This window comes from Anomaloglossus baeobatrachus, chromosome 12 (assembly GCF_048569485.1).
Source record: "Anomaloglossus baeobatrachus isolate aAnoBae1 chromosome 12, aAnoBae1.hap1, whole genome shotgun sequence".
NCBI lineage: Eukaryota > Metazoa > Chordata > Amphibia > Anura > Aromobatidae > Anomaloglossus > Anomaloglossus baeobatrachus.
The window spans coordinates 17,037,393-17,062,817 of NC_134364.1; positions in this window are offsets into that span (position 1 = coordinate 17,037,393).

Sequence of the window (25,425 nt, forward strand, 5' to 3'; positions counted from 1 at the left end):
CAGAGAATCTCAAAGACTGGAGACTGTCACCAGAGGAACCAGAAGACCGAATATTGTCACCAGTGGAACCCAAAGTTCGAATACCATCACCAGAGAAACCCGAAGACCATATAACGTCACTAGAAGAACCAAAAGACCAAATACCATTGGAAGAGGAACCCAGAGAACGCATACTTTGCCAGAGGAACCTAAAGAGCAAATATCTTTGCCAGAGGAACCCAAAGACTGTATACAAGTGCCAGAGGAACCCAAAGACTGTATACAAGTGCCAGAGGAACCCGAAGACCGTATATCATCGCCAGAGGAACCTGAATACTGAATATTGTTGCTAAAGACCAAATACCATCTCCAGAGGAACCCGAAGTCTGAATATCATCATCAGAATGACCCAAAGACCAAACACAGTCTCCGGAAGAGGATCACTTTAAGTGGTGAAGCATCAAAGATTGTAAATTGAGAAGAAGAGACTGACAAGCAGACGTTTGTGTCGGAGCAGCATTTAAGTGAGTCGAGCCATTACTTCCCACCTTGCATACGGTATTGAGAGGGAATAGCTTATTTATAGAGTTAACTGTTTGTGTAGTGAATTTCCACGCAACTGTGCCCCGTCTAATGAACTGCTGGCTTATTTGAGTCAATGAAAGCTTACATTTTCTTGTTTATTGCATATTTTATGATCCTAGTATAGTAACTCTCATGTTGCCCTGACAGAAGGACTGGGGTTGGGTTATTGTTAAATGAGTTTATTTGAAATAATCTTCAGTGTTTGCACATCCTTGATCAGTTGAGTGTAACTGTGAAATGTACCAACAGTAGAGATGGGCGGACATGGACTGTAAAGGCCCCGTCACACACAGCGATATCGCTAGCGAGCGTACCCGCCCCCGTTGGTTGTGCGTCACAGGCAAATCGCTGCCCGTGGCGCACAACATTGCTTACACCCATCACACATACTTACCTGCCTAGAGATGTCGCTGTGGCTGGCGAACCGCCTCCTTTCTAAGGGGGTGGTTTGTGCGGCATCACTAAGCGGCCGCCCAATAGAAGCGGAGGGGCGGAGATGAGCGGCTGTAACATCCCGCCCACCTCCTTCCTTCCTCATTGCCGGCGGCCACAGGTAAGCTGAAGTTCGTCATTCCCGAGGTGTCACACATAACGATGTGTGCTGCCTTGGGAACTACAAACAACCTGCGTCCTCAACAATCAACGAGTTTTAGAAAATGAACGACGTGTCAACGATGGTCAATTTGGTGAGTATTTTCCATTGTTAATGGTCGTTCCTTGCTGTCACATGCAACAACGTCGCTAACGATGCGGGATGTGCGTCAGGGAATCCGTGACCCCGGCGATATATCATTAGATACGTCGCTGCGTGTGACGGGGCCTTTAAAGTCCGGATTCACGCGGTTTCAAAAGTATCCGGGTGCCGGCCACAGTCCGGAGTTTTCAGGGAACTCCGGCTAATGATCCAGGTCTGACACTTGGGTAGTACAAAAAAAAGGAAAAATAAAGAAAAATAATAAAGCAAGCAACACTTCATACTTACCGAGTCTCCGGCGCGGCTGTGACTGCTCCCGCAACTGCCCATTCACTTCTGGGGCCGCTCATTAGGCTAATGCATATAAACTTCTTTACTTTGCTTATTGGTGTCTGAGATTGGTTGCAATCAGATGCGCCCTCACCCTGATTGCCAGCGTGCCTAACGCTTCCAATTACAGACCCGGTCTGCGGGTCTATATCATACAGTAAAAATAAATAAAAAAATAAAAAATTGGCATAGGGTCCCCCTATATTATGATACCAGCACAAATAAAGCATATGGTTACAGGCTGCAGATCCCAGCCGTGCACTTATCTTGGCTGTGAATCAAAATAAGAGGAACCGCGTGCAGCTTTTTTAAAATGATTGAAATAAATAATTTAAAAAAAAGTATGTGGTCTCCCCCAATTTTAATATCCAGCCATGATAAAGCCTGACAGCCAGGGGCTGTATTCTCAGGCTGGGGAGACTCATGGTTATTGGGCCACCCCCAGCCTAATAATAGCAGCCTGCAGCCACCCAGGATTGATGCGACAATCCCGGAACTTTACCTGGCTTTTCCCGATTGCCATCAGTGTAATGAGGAGTTAATCCCAGCCCACGACTGCCCCTAAGCCCTATATTAGTAATGGCAGGCATTTATAAGATACCCCCAATACTAATCTGTAAATGAAACTAAATAAACACAAACACCCAAAAAATCCTTTATTTGAACTAAAAGACTAAAAAACACCTTTCACCAGTTTATTAACCACAAAAACACCCCTACAGGTCTGACATAATTCACATGACATTCCCATGACAATTCTAGCTATTCTACATTACTGAAGGCACAGTGTGCAATCAAGAACATGACCGAACGCTGTGAGGTTCAGGCAGAGACTGAGCCGCAATGAGCAGTGACGTCACTCAGGTTAGTTGCGGTCACAGCTGGAGGTTTCCATGGTCCTGATCCTGTGATTGCAGGTAATCTGACCCCAAGTGACTTCAATGAACTCTCACTGAATTCCCAAACCTGCATCTCCTGTTTTTTTTTGCTAAGAGATGCAGATATGGTGCTGAGATTTTTACACCATATTCCTGCACCCAATCTACACCTCCTGGCAAAAAAACAAAACAAAAAACAAAACATCAGTACAGTAATTTTATTTTTTTTGTCTTCTATTTCTTCATTGTCTGTTGCTTACCCATCCATCCTCCATTTCCCTCCTCCTTCGATTACCACCAAGGCTCTACCTACAAGGTAAAACATGTTGGTGTCACATGAGCCTTGAATACATCCCTATGGGAGCTGTTCCAAAAAAACATTAAAATTACCCTGTCTTACTAGGAAGCTGTTAGAAGCTTCTTTCAAAATAATTTGTGAACATTTTCGGCTTTAACTTTTTTTTCCTGTACACGGTGTCAACGTGAATGGGGCACACAGCTGGGACAGAAAGGCGCAGCTGCACAGATCAGATTCATTATCTAGCAGGTCGGCTGCGGCGCGATGCTGTACTGAACTGATTTGTTTGTCACACGACTGTCTTCCTTTCAAGTTGAGCCACCTCGAATCATGAAATAAGGTGACGGCTTTTGTCTTGGCTGACAGGCAGGAAACGATAGTCAATTCATGCCACTCGCTAATGTCACTTGCCTGCGTGATGCCTATAACGGAGAGGGAACATTAATTCCAAGAAAACAAAGGCAATTTGCATATTTTTACTTTTTAGTCATGGATTTTATTTTGGAAAATATGAAAGTTTTGCAAAATCCATATATTATATCTACATATCTGTATGTCTTCTATCTATCACAAACACAAAGAAGCAAAAGTCATGGAATTGTGGAAATCCCAGGATGGAGATATCACTGATCTGCAAATGATGAGAAAATGGAAACTAAATTTTCAACACATTTGGATTTATCCAGTCTGGAGTGTGACCACGTGCAGAAATCCCGGGACCTCCAGCCTCGGCTGCTATCACTGAGGTTATTATGGTCGTCTGAGGACGGTTCTACTGCTGAATGCATTTAGGCACAGAAATGATCAGAATCCACTGCTGGAGACCAATGATGTCTCAGATGTTCTCGATGGGAGACAAATCTGGAGATGCAGCAGGCCAGTCCCAAAAACATATGGCCTGGTGATTGTCGTGTTGAAAAATGGCTCCTGGGAGAGGAGACTATCACGTTTCCCTGTGATGGCCTCTTAATGGTGTTGCCTACTTGGTCTCCAAACCAATCTCCAGATATCATTACCCATCACCCAACGACTCCAGTTCAAAACATTAACCATGACTTACAAAGCCATGCACAACCTGTCTCCTCCTTACATCTGTGACCTAGTCTCCCGGTACCTACCCGCACGCAACCTCAGATCCTCACAAGATCTCCTTCTCTGCTCCTCTCTTATCTCCTCTTCCCACAATCGCGTACAAGATTTCTCCCGTGCATCCCCCATACTCTGGAACGCTCTACCTCAGCATATCAGACTCTCCCCTACCGTGGAAAGCTTCAAGAGGAACCTCAAGACCTATCTCTTCCAACAAGCCTACAACCTACAATAGCCCTCAGTCCAGTAGACCACTGCGCAACCAGCTCTGTCCTCACCTATTGTACCATCACCCATTCCCTGTAGACTGTGAGCCCTCGCGGGCAGGGTCCTCTCTCCTCCTGTAGACTGGGAGCCCTCGCGGGCAGGGTCCTCTCTCCTCCTGTAGACTGTAAGCCCTCGCGGGCAGGGTCCTCTCTCCTCCTGTAGAATGTGAGCCCTCGCGGGCAGGGTCCTCTCTCCTCCTATACCAGTCTGTTTTGTACTGTTAATGATTGTTGTATGTATATCCTCTTTCACTTGTAAAGCGCCATGGAATAAATGGTGCTATAATAATAATAATAATAATAATATCATTTAGTCCAAGACAACAGGGGCACTCAACACTGAAGAGGAAAGAGCTACATTTCAGCCTTTTGAGAACCATGGCATGAAGTCAATGAAACATGTCTTGCAGGGCTTCTGTCTTGTAGCCCAAACTTGTGCAAACATCTTCTGATGGATTGTTTAGACACTGGGTGATGACTTTGGTTAATTGTGTAATACATTATTTCACTTACAGTACAGAATGGATCACTATGTGCCATTCTTTGAAGCTGATGAGACATTGTGGGCAATGTCATGAAGAGACCTTCACTGATCCTTATCCCAGGATTTTGGCACTACAGGTTGGCATTACATTTATTTATTGGTGGAGCCAGTGGTGCAGCCGTTTCTCCAAAGTGTCCCAGAAAACAATTTTAAACACTACAACTCCAGGCCACATTATTCTTGCACTATTATGAGCAGCTAGTATGGCCTAAATGTGTTACTGTGGTTTCAGCATCGCTGAACTTGTCTCCCATTACTGGAGCATCTCTGGAATTGCCTCCTGTGGCTGCAGCATGTCTGGACTTGTTTCTTATGGCTGCGGCATCTCCAGACTTGTCTCCCATGGTTGCAGCATCTCTGGTCTTGTGTCCCGTGGCTGCAGAATCTCTGAACTTGTTTCTTGTGGCTGCAACATCTATAGATTTGTTTCTCCTGGCTGATGCATCTCTGGACTTGTCTCCCATGGCTGCAGCATCTCTGTAATTGCGTCCTATGGCTGCAGCATCTCTGGAATTGCCTTCTGTGGCTGCAGCATCTCTGGAATTGCCTTCTGTGGATGCAGCATCTCTGGAATTGCCTCCCATGGCTGCAGCACCTCTAGACTTTTCTCCCTTGTCTGCAGTATCTCTGAACCTGTCTCTCATGGCTGCAACATGTCTGGACTTGTCTCTCATGGCTGCAGCATCTCTGGACTTCTTTCTCATGGCTGCATCTCTGGACTTCTTTCTCATGGCTGCAGCATGTCTGGACTTCTTTCACGTGGCTGCAGCATCTCCAGACTTGTCTCCCCTGGAGCACATCTGGACATCCTTGGTCAATGATTACACAGGATCTACCAGCAGAAGATCTTGATAAGTTTCATTCACCGGCAGAACAATCTTCAGACAACCACTAATAACCTCATAGATGGTAGTCAAGACTGGAAGTGACAGGATTGCTGCTCGAGGCTCATACTCCAGATTGGAAAAATCCAAAGGATTGAAAATGCTGTTCCCATTCCTTCATCATTTGCCGATCAGTTATGTGTCCATCCTCGGATTTCCATCATTCCACAACTTTTCCTTTTTGAAGTTTCAATTTCAATATTTGGGAATGTAGTTAGTAACTTTGTATCTGTTTGAGATTTTAAAATGACTGCAAGACTGGATTATGATGTGGCCGCTTCATCCAGGGAAAACATTATGGAGCTGTGGACATGTTGGTGAATCTGTTTACATCTATGGGAATTATGGAGACAGAAGAGCATGACCTCGAGATGAAACTGTACCAGACATTTATTAGGGGAAGCCCCTTTAAATGTGAAAACAAATGTAATTTTAAAGCTGAACCTCACTATCAGTGTCCTTGATCCCAGGATCTCACAGTCAATTATAGTAAATCTCGAGTCCTAGATACAAACTTTTCTCCCGCTCTGATGTAACATTTCCACTCGGCACATAAGCCTGTGGCTCTTTCTCTCTGTTCTCCGTCTCTCTGAAGATCTGGGCTTTCCTCTGATGGATTTTCAACCTTGAGTTAGAATGATATAATCTGTTCTGGGAAATTTCATATTTTCCGCTGCGCTGACAGTTTATTTCATTTTCCAGTTACAATATAACAATATCGCCTTTTGTATCCTCATGATCTAAATCAAATGTTTTTATTATTTCGATAAACTGTTGAATTCGGTTGTGATGAATTATCATGCTTTGCCTAACCCTTTGGCACCAGATGTGATATCATTGTCCGTTATTATTTTACCGTGTGTGAGAAATGTGAATTATGTTTGTGTTGCAGACGCGCCGCCATCTCTGGAATTTTCCTCAATTATTTTTGAATTTTGCAGCTTTTTTGAAGTCGCTCGGAAAATTATTTATAAAATTAGCCTAGCACCTAGAATTAGCAACTGTTCAGCTGCATGATCAGATCTTACTAATCCTTAGGCTTCCCGAATCATGAAAAGTCTTAAAGGGAATCTGTCAGCAGATTTTTGCTATCTCATCTGAGAGTGGCATGATGTAGTCAAAGAGGCTGTGAGTTCAATGATGTATCACTTCGATTAGTGGCTACAGCCGTTCTGACATAGTGAAAGATTTTAGATTTTGCATGTAGCAGAGCTGAGAAAGCTGCCCCCGCCCACACCAGGCTTTCAGTGTACATTTCTATAGACAGAAGCTGCTAATCAGAGAGGGGGCGGAGTCGGATTACAACTCACTGCTGCTGAGACCCACTAATGATAAAGATAACAGGCTTAAGCTAACAGGTAAACAAAAAAAGACTGTGAGATAACAGATGCAGGGCTGAAGTCTCTGTTTTAACACTTGCAGCATGCTGTCTTCAGGTTACATTGCAGAAATCTGCTGACAGAGTCCCTCTAAAGCGGGCTTTACACGCAACAACATTTCTAACGAGATGTCGTTGGGGTCACGGAATTCGGGACACACATCCGGCCTCGTTAGCGACGTCGTTGCGTGTGAAATGTACGAACAACCATTAAACGATCAAACTTACTCACCTAATCGTTGATTGTTGACCGGTCGTTCTAATCCCGATTATCGTTGCTGTTGCAGGACGCAGGTTGTTCGTGGTTCCTGCAGCAGCACACATTGCTACGCGTGACACCGCAGGAACGTGGAACATCTCCTTACCTGCGGCCGCCCGCAATGAGGAAGGAATGAGGTGAGTGGGATGTTCGTTCCACTCATCTCCACCCCTCCACTTCTATTGGGCAGCCGCTTAGTGACGCCGCTATGACGCTGAATGAACCGCCCCCTTAGAAAAGAGGCGGATCGCCGGTCACAGCGACATTGCTAGGCAGGTAAGTCCGTGTGACGGGTCCAAGCGATGTTGTGCGCCACGGCAGCGGTTTGCCCGTGACGCACAACCGACGGGGCGGGTGCTTTCACCAGCGGCATCGCTAGCGATGTTGCTGTGTGTAAAGCCCACTTTAGGGTTATCCTGTTTAAAGCAAATTGTACCTGCTCCTGAAATGGGTGATAATAATCTTCTTATTTCCTCTGACTCTGAAGACCAGTCTCTGAAGTGTCCCATTTAATCGGAGCAATGGCCACCAGTGCTGTACTTGCCTTTCTCCAGAAGTAGCATAGACAATGACTGCAGCTTTGATTGCATGTTTCTTGCTGTCCTCATCGACTCCCCTCAACAAATTAAAAATGCTTTTAGAGCATGCACCAGTCCAATAAGTTCAGAATCCATCAGGATTCAAATGCTCTGTAACTTGTCCTCCACTTTTCTGGATAAATGGTTTTTCTTTTTCAGCATTTTGCCTGTACTATAGGACCCGGAAGTTTCATTCCCTCACTTCCCAGCATACCTTGCACATGACACTTTCCAATGTTATGCCAGTACGCAGTTTGAAAAATGAGTGAACAGGAATAGAAGACAAAGACCTGCCCACACTTGCCTGGAAAAGATGAAAGCCGGCCCCTGCTTACTGTAGAGAAACTAATCCTGCCCCCAAGGATAGATTATACTTGAAAACAGTGGATAGAAAGGCGCACAGAAAGAAGACCCCCTAATGGCCTGTAGTTTGGAAGTATTTTTCATGGATTGGATAATATAATTTTCTAATAATTTGATTAATTCAAACAAATCACTTTGTAGAAACAAACGCATGTGAAAATATATCTAGAAAAAGTCATCAAGGCAGAAGGCGGTCATCAAACATTGATGAGATTTAGATTTCCCCTTTGTTTGTTTATTTTGCATTTTTTTAATTAATTAATTAAAGTAGCTATGAACTCTTCTATTTTTCAAGCATTCTTACTCTGCAGCATTTTTTTCCACCCTTTCCTAAAACATATCCATAGTCCTGTATCATTTTGTATCTATTTCCCATAACTCATATGCACGTTTTACTTTTACTGTAGCTATCTAGTACGCTGGGACCGGATAGTGCTGTACTCTGGGATATTACAGGTATATACAGTACGTGAGGATGACCATAAGAACCCGACACAGGAGGAATCCACAGGTAGGAAACTATATGCAGATATTTGTATCTGCAAAGGCTTCCTAAGCATTTAAAATGGTCCCTTAGTCTGGTTCAGTAGGCTGCACAGTCATGGGGAAGACTGCTGACTTGACAGATGTCCAAAAAGCAGGCATTAACATACTCCACAAGGAAGGTAAGCCACAAAAGGTCATTGCTAAAGAAGCTGGCTGTTCACAGAGTGCTGTATCCAAGTATATTAATGGAAAGTTGAGTGGAAGGAAAAAGTGTGGTAGAAAAAGGTGCACAAATAACTAGGATAACCTTGAAAGTAATATATTATTTTTTTTCTTCACCGCCCAATTCTATAACCTTTTGTGGCACACCTGTGGTGTCAATATGCTAATTGCACCCCTGAATGAATTCATTGAGGGGTGCAGTTTGTAAAATGTGGTCACTTGTGAAGGATTTCTGATATTCTGGCACTTCAGGGGCTCTTACAATGGGACCTGGCACCCCTCAAACCATTGGAACTAAATCGGAACTCCAATATGTCACTCCTTCCATTCTTCTCTTTGTTCTTTTGATGTACTCAGGAAAAATTTCACAACAAATTGTATGCTGCCTTTTATCTTGTTAAAAATAAAAATGTAGGGTTAAAGCAACATTTTGGTGGTAACAAGGTATTTTTCATTTTCACACTTCAGCGCTATAAACTTCTGTGAAGCACCTGCGGGTTCAAAAAGCTCAGCAAACATCGAGGTAATTTCCTTGAAGGGTCTAGATTCCAAAATGGGGTTACTTGTGGGGGAGTTTCACTGTTTAGGCTCCTCAAGGGCTTTCTACTATGTATTCCAGACATTTTTGCGCTCTAAAATTCAAATGGCGCTCCTTCCCTTCCAAGCCCTGCTTTGCACCCAAACAGTAGATTTACACCACACATGGGGGTACCCTGGCAAAACTGCACAATAAAGTAAACAATCTGTTTTCTCCTGTTACCCTTGTAAAAATGCAAAATTTGGGGTTAAAGGGACATTTTAGTGGGGAAAAATAAAGTTTTCATTTTTTCTTCCACATTGCTTTGGTTCCTGTGAAGCATCTGAAGGGTTAATAAACTTCTTGGATATGGTATTGAGCAGTGTGAGGGGGTGCATTTTTTTAGAATGGGGTCACTTTTGGGTATTTTCTGTCACCTCGGCCTCTCAAAGTCACTTCAAATATGATCTGGTCCCTAAAAAAAACAGAAAAATGAGAAACTGATGCTAAACCTTTAACCCTTCTAGCTGCGTCATCAAAAAAAAAAAAAAGATGTTTCAAAACTTATGGTGATGTAAAGTAGAGATGTGGGAAATGTTGTTTATTAATTATTTTGGGTGACATACAGTAATTCTCTGGTTTAAAGACATACAAATTAAAAGTTTGAAAATTGCAATATTTTAAAAATTTTCGCCAAATTTCCTATATTTTTACAAATAAACGCAAAAAAAATCATCCTAAATTTCCCACTGTCATGACAAAGTATAAGTGAGGAAAAATAATCTCAGAATCTCTGGGATCCACTGAAGCGTTACAGAATTATTACATCATAAAGTGACACCGGTCAGTGTGGAAACTCCAAAAGATCCTCTATGCATAAGAATAGAGGAACTGACGAAAATCTGTATATAGTCAATGTATACACCGTTTACTGTATATACACCGAGTAAAGTCAGAAATCATCTGAATTTAACCCATTGTTAGGAAAAATAAGGTACCACGGATGAAAGGGGAGAAATGTAAAAACCTCCTGGATTAAATATTCACACCCCACACCCTCTACTGACATGAATTGTTTATGAGTATATGTGCCAATAATGACATACATAGATACGGAAGCTTACAAACCCATTTATATACAGGAATATGCAATTCCCTTGACCAATAAACTGAAAATAATATAAGCAAACATTAATAGATGACTGGATGACTCCTCTTCCTTGTAATACATTGATTTAGAAAAATAAACAAAGCATAAAATTAATATATCATAGATATACATGTTCCATAATCTTATTACGCTGCCTTCAGAATAGTAAAGCGATATTCTAGAGGCCAAAGGCAAACAACATAGCTACACAATAGAGATCATTTCCAACTTAATATTAAGACTAGTGGTGGGCGGATCCGGACTGAAAAAGTAATAAAAGTATCTGGGTGCAGGACCCGGGCCCGGAATTCTCGGGGAATTCCAGCTAATGATCTGGGTCCGGCATATATATATATATATATATATATATATATACAGTGCCTACAAGTAGTATTCAACCCCCTGCAGATTTAGCAGGTTTGATAAGATGCAAATAAGTTAGAGCCTGCAAACTTCAAACAAGAGCAGGATTTATTAACAGATGCATAAATCTTACAAACCAACAAGTTATGTTGCTCAGTTAAATTTTAATACATTTTCAACATAAAAGTGTGGGTCAATTATTATTCAACCCCTAGGTTTAATATTTTGTGGAATAACCCTTGTTTGCAATTACAGCTAATAATCGTCTTTTATAAGACCTGATCAGGCCGGCACAGGCCTCTGGAGTTATCTTGGCCCACTCCTCCATGCAGATCTTCTCCAAGTTATCTAGGTTCTTTGGGTGTCTCATGTGGACTTTAATCTTGAGCTCCTTCCACAAGTTTTCAATTGGGTTAAGGTCAGGAGACTGACTAGGCCACTGCAACACCTTGATTTTTTTCCCTCTTGAACCAGGCCTTAGTTTTCTTGGCTGTGTGCTTTGGGTCGTTGTCTTGTTGGAAGATGAAATGACGACCCATCTTAAGATCCTTGATGGAGGAGCGGAGGTTCTTGGCCAAAATCTCCAGGTAGGCCGTGATATCCATCTTCCCATGGATGCGGACCAGATGGCCAGGCCCCTTGGCTGAGAAACAGCCCCACAGCATGATGCTGCCACCACCATGCTTGACTGTAGGGATGGTATTCTTGGGGTCATATGCAGTGCCATCCAGTCTCCAAACGTCACATGTGTGGTTGGCACCAAAGATCTCGATCTTGGTCTCATCAGACCAGAGAACCTTGAACCAGTCTGTCTCAGAGTCCTCCAAGTGATCATGAGCAAACTGTAGACGAGCCTTGACATGACGCTTTGAAAGTAAAGGTACCTTACGGGCTCGTCTGGAACGGAGACCATTGCGGTGGAGTACGTTACTTATGGTATTGACTGAAACCAATGTCCCCACTGCCACGAGATCTTCCCGGAGCTCCTTCCTTGTTGTCCTTGGGTTAGCCTTGACTCTTCGGACAAGCCTGGCCTCGGCACGGGTGGAAACTTTCAAAGGCTGTCCAGGCCGTGGAAGGCTAACAGTAGTTCCATAAGTCTTCCACTTCCAGATGATGCTCCCAACAGTGGAGACAGGTAGGCCCAACTCCTTGGAAAGGGTTTTGTACCCCTTGCCAGCCTTGTGACCCTCCACGATCTTGTCTCTGATGGCCTTGGAATGCTCCTTTGTCTTTCCCATGTTGACCAAGTATGAGTGCTGTTCACAAGTTTGGGGATGGTCTTAATTAGTCAGAAAAGGCTGGAAAAAGAGATAATTAATCCAAACATGTGAAGCTCATTGTTCTTTGTGCCTGAAATACTTCTTAATACTTTAGGGGAACCAAACAGAATTCTGGTGGTTTGAGGGGTTGAATAATAAATGACCCTCTGAATAAACTTTTCACAATTTAAAAAAAAAAAAAAAAGAAAAGAAATAACATTCTTTTTTGCTGCATTTCACACTTCCAGGCTGATCTACAGTCCAAATGTCACAATGCCAAGTTAATTCCGAATGTGTAAACCTGCTAAATCTGCAGGGGGTTGAATACTACTTGTAGGCACTGTATATATATACATTACTGTTCAAAGTTTACAGTCACTTAGATATTTCCTTATGTTTGAAAGAAAAGCACATATTTTTTCAATGAAGCTAACATTAAATTAAACATAAATCCCCTCTATACATTGTTATGTGGTAAATGACTATTCTCGCTGCAAACGTCTGGTTTTGATTGCAATATCTACATAGGTGTATAGAGGCCCATTTCCAACAACCACCACTCCAGTGTTCTAATGGTACATTGTGTTTGCTAACTGTGTTAGAAGGCTAATGGATGTTTAGAAATCCCTTGAAAACCCTTGTACAAGTATGCTAGCACAGCTGAAAACAGTTTTGCTGATTAGAGAAGCTATAAAACTGACCTTCCTTTGAGCTAGTTGAGAATTTGGAGCATTAAATTTGTTGGTTCCATTAAACTCTCAAAATGGCCAGAAAAAGAAAACTTTCATGTGAAACTCGACAGTCTATTCTTGTTCTTAGAAATGAAGGATGTTCCATGCGTGAAATTGCCAAGAAACTGTAGATTTCCTACAGCGGTGTGTACTACTCCCTTCAGAGGAGAGCACAAACAGGCTGTAACCAGAGTAGAGAGAGAAGTGGAGGCCGCGCTGCACAACTGAGCAACAAGACAAGTACATTAGAGTCTCTAGTGTGAGAAATCGACGCCTCACAGGTCCTCAACTGGCAGCTTCATTACATAGTACCCGCAAAACGCCAGTGTCACCGTCTACAGTGAAGAGGCAACTCCGGGATGCCGGCCTTCAGGGCAGAGGGGCAAAGAAACAGCCATATCTGAGACTGGCTAAGAAAAGGAAAACATTAATATGGGCAAAAGAACAGACATTGGACAGAGGAAGATTGAAAAAAGTGTTATGGACAGACGAATCAAAGTCTGAGGTGTTTGGATCACACAGAAGAACATTTGTGAGATGCAGAACAGCTGAAAAGATGCTGAAAGGCTGCCTGACGCCATCTGTCAAGCATGGTGGAGGTAATGTGATGGGCTGGGGTTGCTTTGGTGCCGGTAAAGTGGGAGATTTTTACAAGGTTAAAGGGATTTTGAATAAGGAAGGCTATCACTCAATGTTGCAACGCCATGCCATACCCTGTGGACAGCGCCTGATTGGAGCCAATTTTATCCTACAACAGGACAATGACCCAATGCACACCACCAAATTATGCATGAACTATTTAGGGAAGAAGCCGGCAGCTGCTATTCTATCTGTAATGGAGTGGCAGCCCAGTCACCAGACCTCAACCCTATAGAGCTGTTGTAGGAGCAGCTTGACCGTATGGTGCCAAAAAGTGCCCATCAAACCAATCCAACTTGTGGGGGGGAGCGTGGGGCGAAATATCTCCAGATTACCTCCGCAAATTAACAGCTAGAATGCCAAAGCTCTGCAAAGCTGGAATTACTGCAAAGGAGTATTCTGGGTTGAAATAATTTTTATTAAAGAATTTCCATACAATCAATGCAAAACAAACAGTGACTTTATACAGGATACTCAATACATAGCAATATATGTAAACATTAACGTATCAAGTGAGTAAACCATCATACCTAAGGGAAAGGGTAGGGAGAAAAGGAGGGGATGGGATGAAGGAAAGAGCATTTTATTAGGCCTTTAAGGAGCATTATGTGCCGAAAGCAAAGTGTGAAGAGAAAATTATTATTTCATGTAAAAATCCTTATTTCTAACCTCGTCATTATCTGGATGATATTTTCTATTCTGAAAAATTTTTGGATTCACCAGAGCCAATATATTTTCCAAAATCTTCTATTTAGGGTTCGGAAGCCATTTAGAGGAGTGCCCATTATTACACTCTCCTCCTTCGTCCCTCTATGGTTTTCTCCGCCTTCACTCTGCAATCCTCTGGCGCTCTGTTCTTTCCATACCTGTGTGTCACTATTGGATTCGGCCCCAGGTCGGTGTCCAGGGGTCTCGCACCCGTCGCTCCGCGGTGCCGCTGTCATTCCGGTTTTCTGTTCTTTTCCCACAATAATATACTGGAATCTCTATAAAAACTGTAAATATTATTATGTGCATTTGCTGCGATATTCACCGAGTGTGGTTATTTTTCTAGCTTCGCTCTCCAGATAAGTGTCCCTTTAAATGGAAGTTGTTAGACGCACACGCGGCGAGTTCAGCATAAGGCAATCTGTCCACATGTATAACACGGTACGAATTGGCTGTCAGAAGTAATGTTATTTTGATCGAAGGTCTGTGAAAACCCAATCACTGCTGTGTTTCACTCCTTTCAAGGTTTCTATCATTCTCAAGTCATTGTACCCAATTTCTCATTTTCTCTGTTTGGAGGTTATTGATGGTGACTTCTTAAAAGCTAAGGCATGCTTTCCAGCCTTTGCTGTAGATTGTTCGTGAAGCCCGGAATACAAGCAGGACACCATGCAGAATACTCCTGCAGCGAGGCCTCAAGATGGAATTTAACTTTGAAGATTTTTCTTTTTTTCTCTGTTGGGTGCAACAAACAAAGCTACTACAAGTCGTCCCGCGGTGCAGCCGTCCGCAGCCTCAGACAACCACACAACACTAATAACATTATTTTGCTGTGGTTGCACCAAATATAGTATATACTGTATATAAAATAAAGATTTAAAAATAAACAAAATATTTTATAAATAGCAAGAACAAGAAATGCATTAATGAAAGGAAAATTGCAAAAATAATAATAATAATAATAATAATAATAATAATAAACACACAACTGCATAAAAGGAAATAAAAATAAATAATAAAAAGTTGCTAAAAATTATACAATGCATACAAATATTTTATAAATAGCAAGAACAAAAAATGCATTAACAATGAATGGAAAATTGTAATAATAATAATAATAATAATAATAATAAATAAACACACAACTTCATAAAAGGAAATAAAAATAAATAATAAAAAGATGCTAAAATAATACTATGCATACAAATATTTTATAAATAGCAAGTACAAGAAAGGCATTAACAAAGAATGGAAAATTGCAAAACAATAAAATAAAATAAAGACACATAACTGCATTTAACAAAGTAAAAATAAATAATAAAAAAATGCTAAAAATAAAACTATGCCTAAAAATACTTTATAAATAGCAATAAAAAATACAATTATAATCAAAAATTGCAAAGAGTAAGCCAAAAATAAGTACAATAATTTACAAAATAATAATAATAATAATAATAATAGTCAGTGAAAAATTGCAAAGCGTAAGCCAAGCATAAGTACAATAATTTACAAAATAATAATAATAAGTGAAAAATTGCAAAAAAATAAGCCAAAAATAAGCACAATAATTTACAAAATAATAATAATAATAATAATCAGTGAAAAATTGCAAAGCGTAAGCCAAGCATAAGTACAATAATTTCCAAAATAATAATAATAATAATAATAATAATAATAATAATGATAATAATAATAATAATAATTGGTGAAAAATTGCAAAGAGTAAGCCAAAAATAAGTAGAATAATTTACAATATAATAATAATAAATAATAATAATAATAAGTGGAAAAATTGCAAAAGTAAAACAAAAATAAAAAGTAAATATAAAGTATAATAGCTCAAACCAAAGTAAACTAAAACATAAAAAGATACTAAAAATAATACTATAGATAAAAAAAAAACTTAAACACTTTATAAATAGGAAAAATATGCAGTTAAAGCAATAAGTGAAATATCACAAAAGCAAAAAAAAAATAAAGACAAATATAGCATAAAGCAAAGTAAAAAAAACAAACGTAAAAAGATGCTAAAACAATATTTTAGTAAAAAATATTTTATAAATAGTAGTAAATAAATGCAATAACAATAATAACTTGAAAATTACAAAGGTTCAATAGAAGAAAATAAACAAAACAAATACAATAACAAAGTGAAATAAAACATGATAAAATAATAATGGGCATTATAAAAAAAAATGCTAAAATTAATACTGTACATGAAAATACTTTATAAATAAAAAAAGAAATGCAGTAATAACAATTAGTGGAAAATTATAAACATAAAACAAAAATACAATAATAAAAAGTGAAAAAGTCAAATGCAATGGAATAAAGGAAAGTTAAAAAAATGCTAAAAATAATAAATAAGCAAATTCACTAAAATATAATACTTATAATAGCTCAAATATTTCCTACTTACATAGTGGGTTTTACTATTTTATAATTTATACAGAGCTGCTTAAAATGAGCTTGCTATAAACTTTTCTATGCATTTTTGCTTTTTGGGTTTTTTTTATATATTTTTATATTTTTTGTTAATAAATTTACCGTATTTTTCAGATTGTAGGATGCACTTTTTTCCCCTCAAAACTAGGAGTAAAATAGGGGTGCATTTTACAATGTGGATATGGCTTACCGGGGCAGCGGTGGTGGGGCAGGGTCATAGGAGGCAGTGTCGGTGATACTGAGGGTGTCACTGCAGTGGTGAGGCGGTGGCGGGTGCATTGATCTAACTGAATTGCCCGCGGTTGAAGCGATGAACTTTAAGAAAATGGTTGTGGGGGCGGGGATGATTACTATCAGCTGGAAGGGGTTAAAAAACACTTACTTTGCCATTCAACTATCACAGAGCAGAGCAAAACAGTGTGGAAGGATGAAGACACCAGGTAAACTCAAAAGAGCGGTTGTGGAAGAGGAGTGGTGAGAACAGCTCGGGAGTCGGGAGTGGAAACAAAGACTGTTGATGCCGGAGATAGATTATTGTTAACTACTGCATAATATCCCGGCCATCACTAGCTCCGAGCTTATGAGTTGTTGTTTAGTTTGGTCGGTTCTATGACTATTGTTCTGGGGGCTTGGTTTGCGTTTTTGTTCATTTCATGCTCTGCAAATTTTAATGCAGTTTTCCTCAGGTATGGCCGTAACCTTTCTCATATGTATGTTAATCTTTAGCCCGTGCTCCCTTTAGGCCTCAGCGATATCACAATTTCATGGCGTGAAGTGCTGAGATTTACTTGGTACAGGTGCCAGGAGAAGAATGAACATCTCGAAAACTATGGCAGCCACCACATCTCAAGAAAAGACGATAATGGAGAAGCAGGAAGTGGGGGGTGTCAAATTACTAATCTAGGGCTTAGTGGCAGCTGTGAGTTGCGATTAACTCCTTATTACCCTGATTGTCACAGCACCAGGGCAATCGGGAAGAGCCGGGTAAAGTGCTGGGATTGTTGCATCTAATGGATGCGACAATCCTGGGGAGCTGCAGGCTGCTATTTTTAGGCTGGGGAAATCCAATAAGCACAGGTCTCCACAGCCTGAGAATACCAGCCCCAGCTATCAGGCTTTATCATGGCTGGGTATCAAAATTGGGAGAAAACGCACTCTGTTTTTTTAAATTACTTATTTATTTAAACATTTTTTTTTTTAAAAAGAACTAGTTGATGCAATTGGGTCGTCCAAAACAGGAAAGGCACCTGGGCCAGATGGTTTCCCCCTTATATATTATAAAAAACTTAAAGAAATATTATCCCCGCACCTACTGTCAGCATTCAACTCCAGGGCGTCAGGAACCCTGAACCCTAATGCAGACTCGTTGAGAGCGCACATTACGGTCATACCTAAATCAGGGAAAGATCCAACACAATGTGCGAGCTACCGCCCGATCTCCTTGTTAAATGTGGACACAAAGCTATTTGCTAAAATTCTAGCAAATAGGCTGGCACCTCTACTTGCACGAATAATTCATCCAGACCAGACAGGCTTTATGGTGGGTCGTGAGGCACGGGATAATACAGTTAAGGCCATTAATTTAATACATAAAGCCAAAACTGGGGGCATACCATGCATGCTGCTGTCAACAGACGCCGAGAAGGCGTTCGATAGTGTGGGATGGACTTTCATGGAAGCCACGCTCGGGTGTCTGGGGTTGGGACACGAAATGATGGGTCGGATTATGTCTCTGTACTCGGTACCCTCGGCTAGGGTCCGAGTGAATGGGATCCTGTCGGACCCATTTAAAATATCTAATGGCACCCGTCAAGGGTGCCCGCTATCACCCTTAATCTTCATCCTGACGCTTGAGCCCTTCCTCAGACACGTACGAGCCAACCCAGATATTGCAGGTATAGGAGTGCTTCAAGACACGCATAAAGTAGCGGCATACGCTGATGACCTCCTGTTTTTTGTGTCAGCCCCCAAAATCTCTCTTCCCAACTTAATGAAGGAATTTCAGAGATATTCCAGTTTATCTAATTTTAAGATAAATTTTTCAAAATCGGGGGCTTTGAACATCAACCTCCCATCCAAAGAAGTAGAAGACCTGAAAACCGCGTTTAGCTTCCGATGGGCAACCCAGTCCCTAAGCTATTTGGGATACGGCTGACCGGGGACCTAAGTCTCCTTTACGGTCAGAATTTCCCGTCGTTGTTAGCCTCTATTAGGAAAGATTGCGACAGATGGGGGAAATCACTGTTCTCCTGGTTTGGTAGATGCCAGATATACAAAATGAATGTCCTACCCAGAATCCTGTATTTGTTACAGGCGCTCCCAGTTAAAATACCTTCGGAATTTTTCAAATCCCTAGAATCAATTCAGTCCTCATTCGTTTGGGCAGGTAAATCGGCACATATTAAAAAAGCCATCTTGCACAGGACCAAAGGTGGGGGGGGGATTGGGCTGCCAGACTTGAGAAGATATCATTTGGCGGGACACCTTACTAGAATGATTGATTGGTGCCGGAACGGGTCACAGAAGAAGTGGATACAAATTGAGCAGTCCTTCTCCCCAATACCCCTTAATAAATTGCCGTGGGTGCTCTCAGAGGTCCCTGCAGGATTGAAAACACATCCAACCATCGGCCCAACCGTGACATATTGCAACATCGGGAGAGTACAGTCAGAAATGATTCCCAGGAACTCCAGCCTAATGCCTATCTTGAGCCATCCCGCCTTTGAACCTGGTAGGGTGGATCCGATCTTCCGGGTGTGGATTAGAGGCGGGGTGGATCGAGTGGAGGAGTTTGGAGACTGGGGATCCTGGCCTTTGGCAGCTAGTTTGGCAGTTAGACAAGATCCTACCCCGCTTGGCCAGTGGACATGCCTACAATTGGCGCACTTTTTCAGTAGTCTTCCCACCAGGTCCCACTTTCAGCGACCTAAGACACAGTTTGAAACTTTTATCTAGATGGTACAGAGTTCCCTCCAAGCTACATGTCATGTTTCCGTCAATAGACCCTATATGTTGGAGGTGTGGTAAGGCAGAGGGCAACATTCTACATGTGTTCTGGGGGTGTGAAATGATCCAGCCCTTCTGGAAGGGAGTGTCCGACATTATTCGACGGGTTACTGACAAAGATGAGGAATTGGGGCCGGCGGAGGCCCTGTTGCATCACTGCGGGATTCCCGAAAAAAGATATAAGAAATCCCTGAGGAAATTCCTTATTACGGCAGCGAGAGTATGCATACCAGAAAAATGGAGGAGTACGTCATCTCCCACGTTAGGTCAATGGATCAACAAGGTCAATGACCTCATGCTCATGGAGGATTTAACCTCATCACTGCACGATTCATATGAGAAATTCTGGGCTACGTGGCAGGAATGGCTGGATTTCAAGCATTCTGAGGACTATGTTGTTCTAGTGGGGGGCGCAATGGGCGCTGAGGGAACCGCAGAAGGCAACACATTGGCGCACCCCCTACCTCCCTCCCCACCCCATACCTTCCCCCCCACCCCCCTTCACTTCCCCCACCCCCCTTCACTTCCCCCACCCCCCTTCACTTCCCCCACTCCCAACCTTCTCCCCTGGTATTCATTCCTCTCTATTCTTTCTAACTTACTTGTTCCTTCTTCCTCTGCTCTCTTTCCCTTCCTCTTACTAAGCACTCTTGCTGATTACTTAGGGTTATTTGTTTAATATGTACTTATTTATGAAACAGTTCAGTGGAACCCGAAGTCTTGGACGCCTAAGTGAGGGTATTTGCGGGAATACTGCCTGATAATATATGAATATGTTAATTTTGCTTTATACCCAATCCAAGGCATATGGAATGTATTTGCAAAAAGGCCGTTATGGTCCTAGCAAATGGACTTAGTTATGATGCTGGTTCCCTTTGAAAAATTTGAAAAATTTGGAAAATAAAGAATTTAAAAAAAAAAATAAAAAAAAAGTCGCATGCGGTTCCTCTTATTTTGATACACCGCTAAGATGAGCGCACGGCTGGGGGCTGCAGCCTGTAGCTGTATGCTTTATCTGTACTGTCATCAATGCAGGGGAAACCCTACGCCAATTGTATTATTTATTTATCATCAAAATACGGACACAAATAGCGTTTATGATTCCAACCAATCACAGATCCTGTCTCAAAAGGTGGGGGCGTGGTCTAACAACAGCCTATCGGAGACGCCAGTGGGAGGGGACAGCAGTGAATATGCACTATAGATAATTTTTGGACCCGGAAGTAATGGAGACTTGATAAGTATGCACTACTTTAACCCTTTTGCTTCCATTTTTTTTACAGTGGCCAATCATAGCCATGCCAATACTTGACATGGCTGTGATGGGCAGGGAGAGGAAGGCTTTTGCATCTGATAATTTACCAATTCTTGACAAGATTGACGACTTTTGAAGTAAATGATCGGATTTCCAATCCAGATCCGATCCGGCCGAAGATCGTACGATTTTAACATTTTCTGATCATTGCTCATCTCTTATTTTAAGAAAAAACTGCTAGTGTCCCCCATTGATCTCCATTATACTCGGTACACAAATCGCGCCCATCCAGGCATTCAACTGCTCGTTATGAGCACCGAGCACCCAATCATGGTAGTGCCCGCTCATCACTAGTTACCAGTACAGAGCACCCGAGCATGGTAGTGCCCGCTCATCACTAGTTACCAGTACTGAGCACCTGAGCATGGTAGTGCCCGCTCATCACTAGTTACCAGTACTGAGCACCTGAGCATAGTAGTGCCCGCTCATCACTAGTTACCAGTACAGAGCACCCGAGCATGGTAGTGCCTGCTCATCACTAGTTACCAGTACTGAGCACCCGAGCATGGTAGTGCCCGCTCATCACTAGTTACCAGTACTGAGCACCCGAGCATGGTAGTGCCCGCTCATCACTAGTTACCAGTACTGAGCACCCGAGCATGGTAGTGCTCGCTCATCACTAGTTACCAGTACCGAGCACCCAATCATGGTAGTGCCCGCTCATCACTAGTTACCAGTACTGAGCACCCGAGCATGGTAGTGCCCGCTCATCACTAGTTACCAGTACCGAGCACCCAATCATGGTAGTGCCCGCTCATCACTAGTTACCAGTACAGAGCACCCGAGCATGGTAGTGCCCGCTCATCATTAGTTATGAGTATTGAGCACCCGAGCATGGTAGTGCCCGCTCATCACTAGTTACCAGTACTGAGCCCCCGAGCATGGTAGTGCCCGCTCATCACTAGTTACCAGTACTGAGCACCCGAGCATGGTAGTGCCTGCTCATCACTAGTTACCAGTACCGAGCACCCAATCATGGTAGTGCCCGCTCATCACTAGTTTCCAGTACAGAGCACCCGAGCATGGTAGTGCCCGCTCATCACTAGTTACCAGTACTGAGCACCCGAGCATGGTAGTGCCCGCTCATCACTAGTTACCAGTACAGAGCACCCGAGCATGGTAGTGCCTGCTCATCATTAGTTATGAGTATTGAGCACCCAATCATGGTAGTGCTCGCTCATCACTAGTTACGAGTACTGAGCACCCGAGCATGGTAGTGCCCTCTCATCACTAGTTACCAGTACTGAGCACCCGAGCATGGTAGTGCCTGCTCATCATTAGTTATGAGTATTGAGCACCCAATCATGGTAGTGCCCTCTCATCACTAGTTACCAGTACTGAGCACCCGAGCATGGTAGTGCCCGCTCATCACTAGTTACGAGCACCGAGCACCCAATCATGGTAGTGCCCGCTCATCACTAGTTACGAGTACTGAGCACCTGAGCATGGTAGTGCCCGCTCATCACTAGTTACGAGTACTGAACACCCGAGCATGGTAGTGCCCGCTCATCACTAGTTACTAGTACTGAGCACCTGAGCATGGTAGTGCCCGCTCATCACTAGTTACCAGTACAGAGCACCCGTGCATGGTAGTGCCCGCTCATCACTAGTTACCAGTACTGAGCACCTGAGCATGGTAGTGCCCGCTCATCACTAGTTACCAGTACCGAGCACCCGAGCATGGTAGTGCCCGCTCATCACTAGTTACGAGCACCGAGCACCCAATCATGGTAGTGCCCGCTCATCACTAGTTACGAGTACTGAGCACCTGAGCATGGTAGTGCCCGCTCATCACTAGTTACTAGTACTGAGCACCCGAGCATGGTAGTGCCCACTCATCACTAGTTACCAGTACTGAGCACCTGAGCATGGTAGTGCTCGCTCATCACTAGTTACCAGTACTGAGCACCTGAGCATGGTAGTGCCCGCTCATCACTAGTTACGAGTACTGAGCACCTGAGCATGGTAGTGCCCGCTCATCACTAGTTACTAGTACTGAGCACCCGAGCATGGTAGTGCCCACTCATCACTAGTTACCAGTACTGAGCACCCAAGCATGGTAGTGCCCGCTCATCACTAGTTACCAGTACAGAGCACCCGAGCATGGTAGTGCCCGCTCATCACTAGTTACCAGTACAGAGCACCCGAGCATGGTAGTGCCCGCTCATCACTAGTTACCAGTACAGAGCACCCGAGCATGGTAGTGCTCGCTCATCATTAGTTATGAGTATTGAGCACCCAATCATGGTAGTGCCCGCTTATCACTAGTTACCAGTACTGAGCACCCGAGCATGGTAGTGCCCGCTCATCACTAGTTACCAGTACTGAGCACCCGAGCATGGTAGTGCCCGCTCATCACTAGTTACCAGTACTGAGCACCAGAGCATGGTAGTGCCCGCTCATCCCTAGTTACCAGTACTGAGCACCTGAGCATGGTAGTGCCCGCTCATCACTAGTTACGAGTACTGAGCACCTGAGCATGGTAGTGCCCGCTCATCACTAGTTACCAGTACCGAGCACCCGAGCATGGCTGTGCCCGCTCATCACTAGTTACCAGTACTGAGCCCCCAAGCATGGTAGTGCCCACTCATCACTAGTTACCAGTACTGAGCACCCGCGCATGGTAGTGCCCGCTCATCACTAGTTATGAGTACTGAGCACCAGAGTATGGTAGTGCCAGCTCATCACTAGTTACCAGTACAGAGCACCCGAGCATGATAATGCCTGCTCATCACTAGTTATGAGCACCGAGCACTCAATCATGGTAGTGCCCGCTCATCACTAGTTATGAGTACTGAGCACCCGAGCATGGTAGTGCCCGCTCATCACTAGTTACGAGTACTGAGCACCCGAGCATGGTAGTGCCCGCTCATCACTAGTTACCAGTACTGAGCACCCGAGCATGGTAGTGCCCGCTCATCACTAGTTACCAGTACCGAGCACCCGAGCATGGTAGTGCCCGCTCATCACTAGTTACCAGTACTGAGCACCCGAGCATGGTAGTGCCCGCTCATCACTAGTTACCAGTACTGAGCACCCGAGCATGGTAGTGCCCACTCATCACTAGTTACAAGTACTGGGCACCTGAGCATGGTAGTGCCCGCTCATCACTAGTTACCAGCACTGAGCACCCGAGCATGGTAGTGCCCGCTCATCACTAGTTACCAGCACTGAGCACCCGAGCATGGTAGTGCCCGCTTATCACTATTAGTTTGTATCCATTTATTTGAAAACTTTGGTTGAATTTTGTCTTTTTTTTAATATATAATTTATACTTTTTAACTCTTTTATGACTTAAATAGTCATACTACCCTCTAGCTGTACAGTGTCATTGCATGACACCCGTAGTGCTGCTTTTGGCCATGCTGAACATCTGTGAAACTCCAATTACACAAATTTTCTTGAGGATTCAGTATGAAATAAAATTGTCATGTCCTATCCATTACTGAAATATAAATGCCATACAGAGGCCCCATGGCGCAGACCTGCAGATGCCGTATGACCCCACACACCCGCTGTGAATATGGCATCTCTGCAATGCACTCTTATCTTAGTTTGCACTGGAGCCATTGAGCTTAATGCAAAAACTAGATTAATGTCCCATACATTGACCCCTCTCCGGATCCTGGCTCTGGGCCCCATCATATACATTTATTTCACAGTGCTTGACATTTGTGTGAGATATTCAGATTAGGGTCAGTGGAGAGGCCGGGGCGCCGTGCTGTGCGGTTACAGATCAGCTCCGGGAGCACACAGATGAGACTTTCCGGGCAGAGAGCCTGATCTGTACTGATCGGGCACCGGAGTAAGAGCTTGTCTCAGCAGCCGGAAACTCAGACGGATTTGCTTAGAATCAGTTCTTGTCTTTACAATCGCCTAAAGTTGGTGCAGAATATACAAAGTTTAATGTTATTTCCAAAGTTAATATACTAAAAAGTTACAAAATAACAGAAATATAAAACTTTTGCACTTTATGCCTCCCAAATTCACGCAGCCCTACCCTCGACAAGCCGGGCACAGACACAAAGTAATCCATCAGATCGCGGACAGACGTGCACTTTGTGGATCTACCCCAGTGGATAAATGTTTGTGCTTCAGAGCTGCACTTCCAGGGACACGACGTGCAATTATAGGACACTAGAAGATTCAGAGCTGATTAATTGGTCACTCAAAAACCGTAGTACTTCAAGGTTAGTTGCGGTTGTGGTTGGACTCGGGAGCATTGCCCGACCTCAGATTTATCTTCTGAGCAGGGCATAATTCTTGTGCTTGTCACATCACTTATTACTCCATAGGCAATAATTAAGTGTTCATAGCAATAAAAGCTGCTATTATATCTTCCATTCACATGACACACACATAAGGGATTCCTCCTCTCCTGTTATATAGAGCTACATACACGGGGTATGCGACAGAGTAGTAATGGACACCAGGCCGAGGAACAATCCAAAGGGCT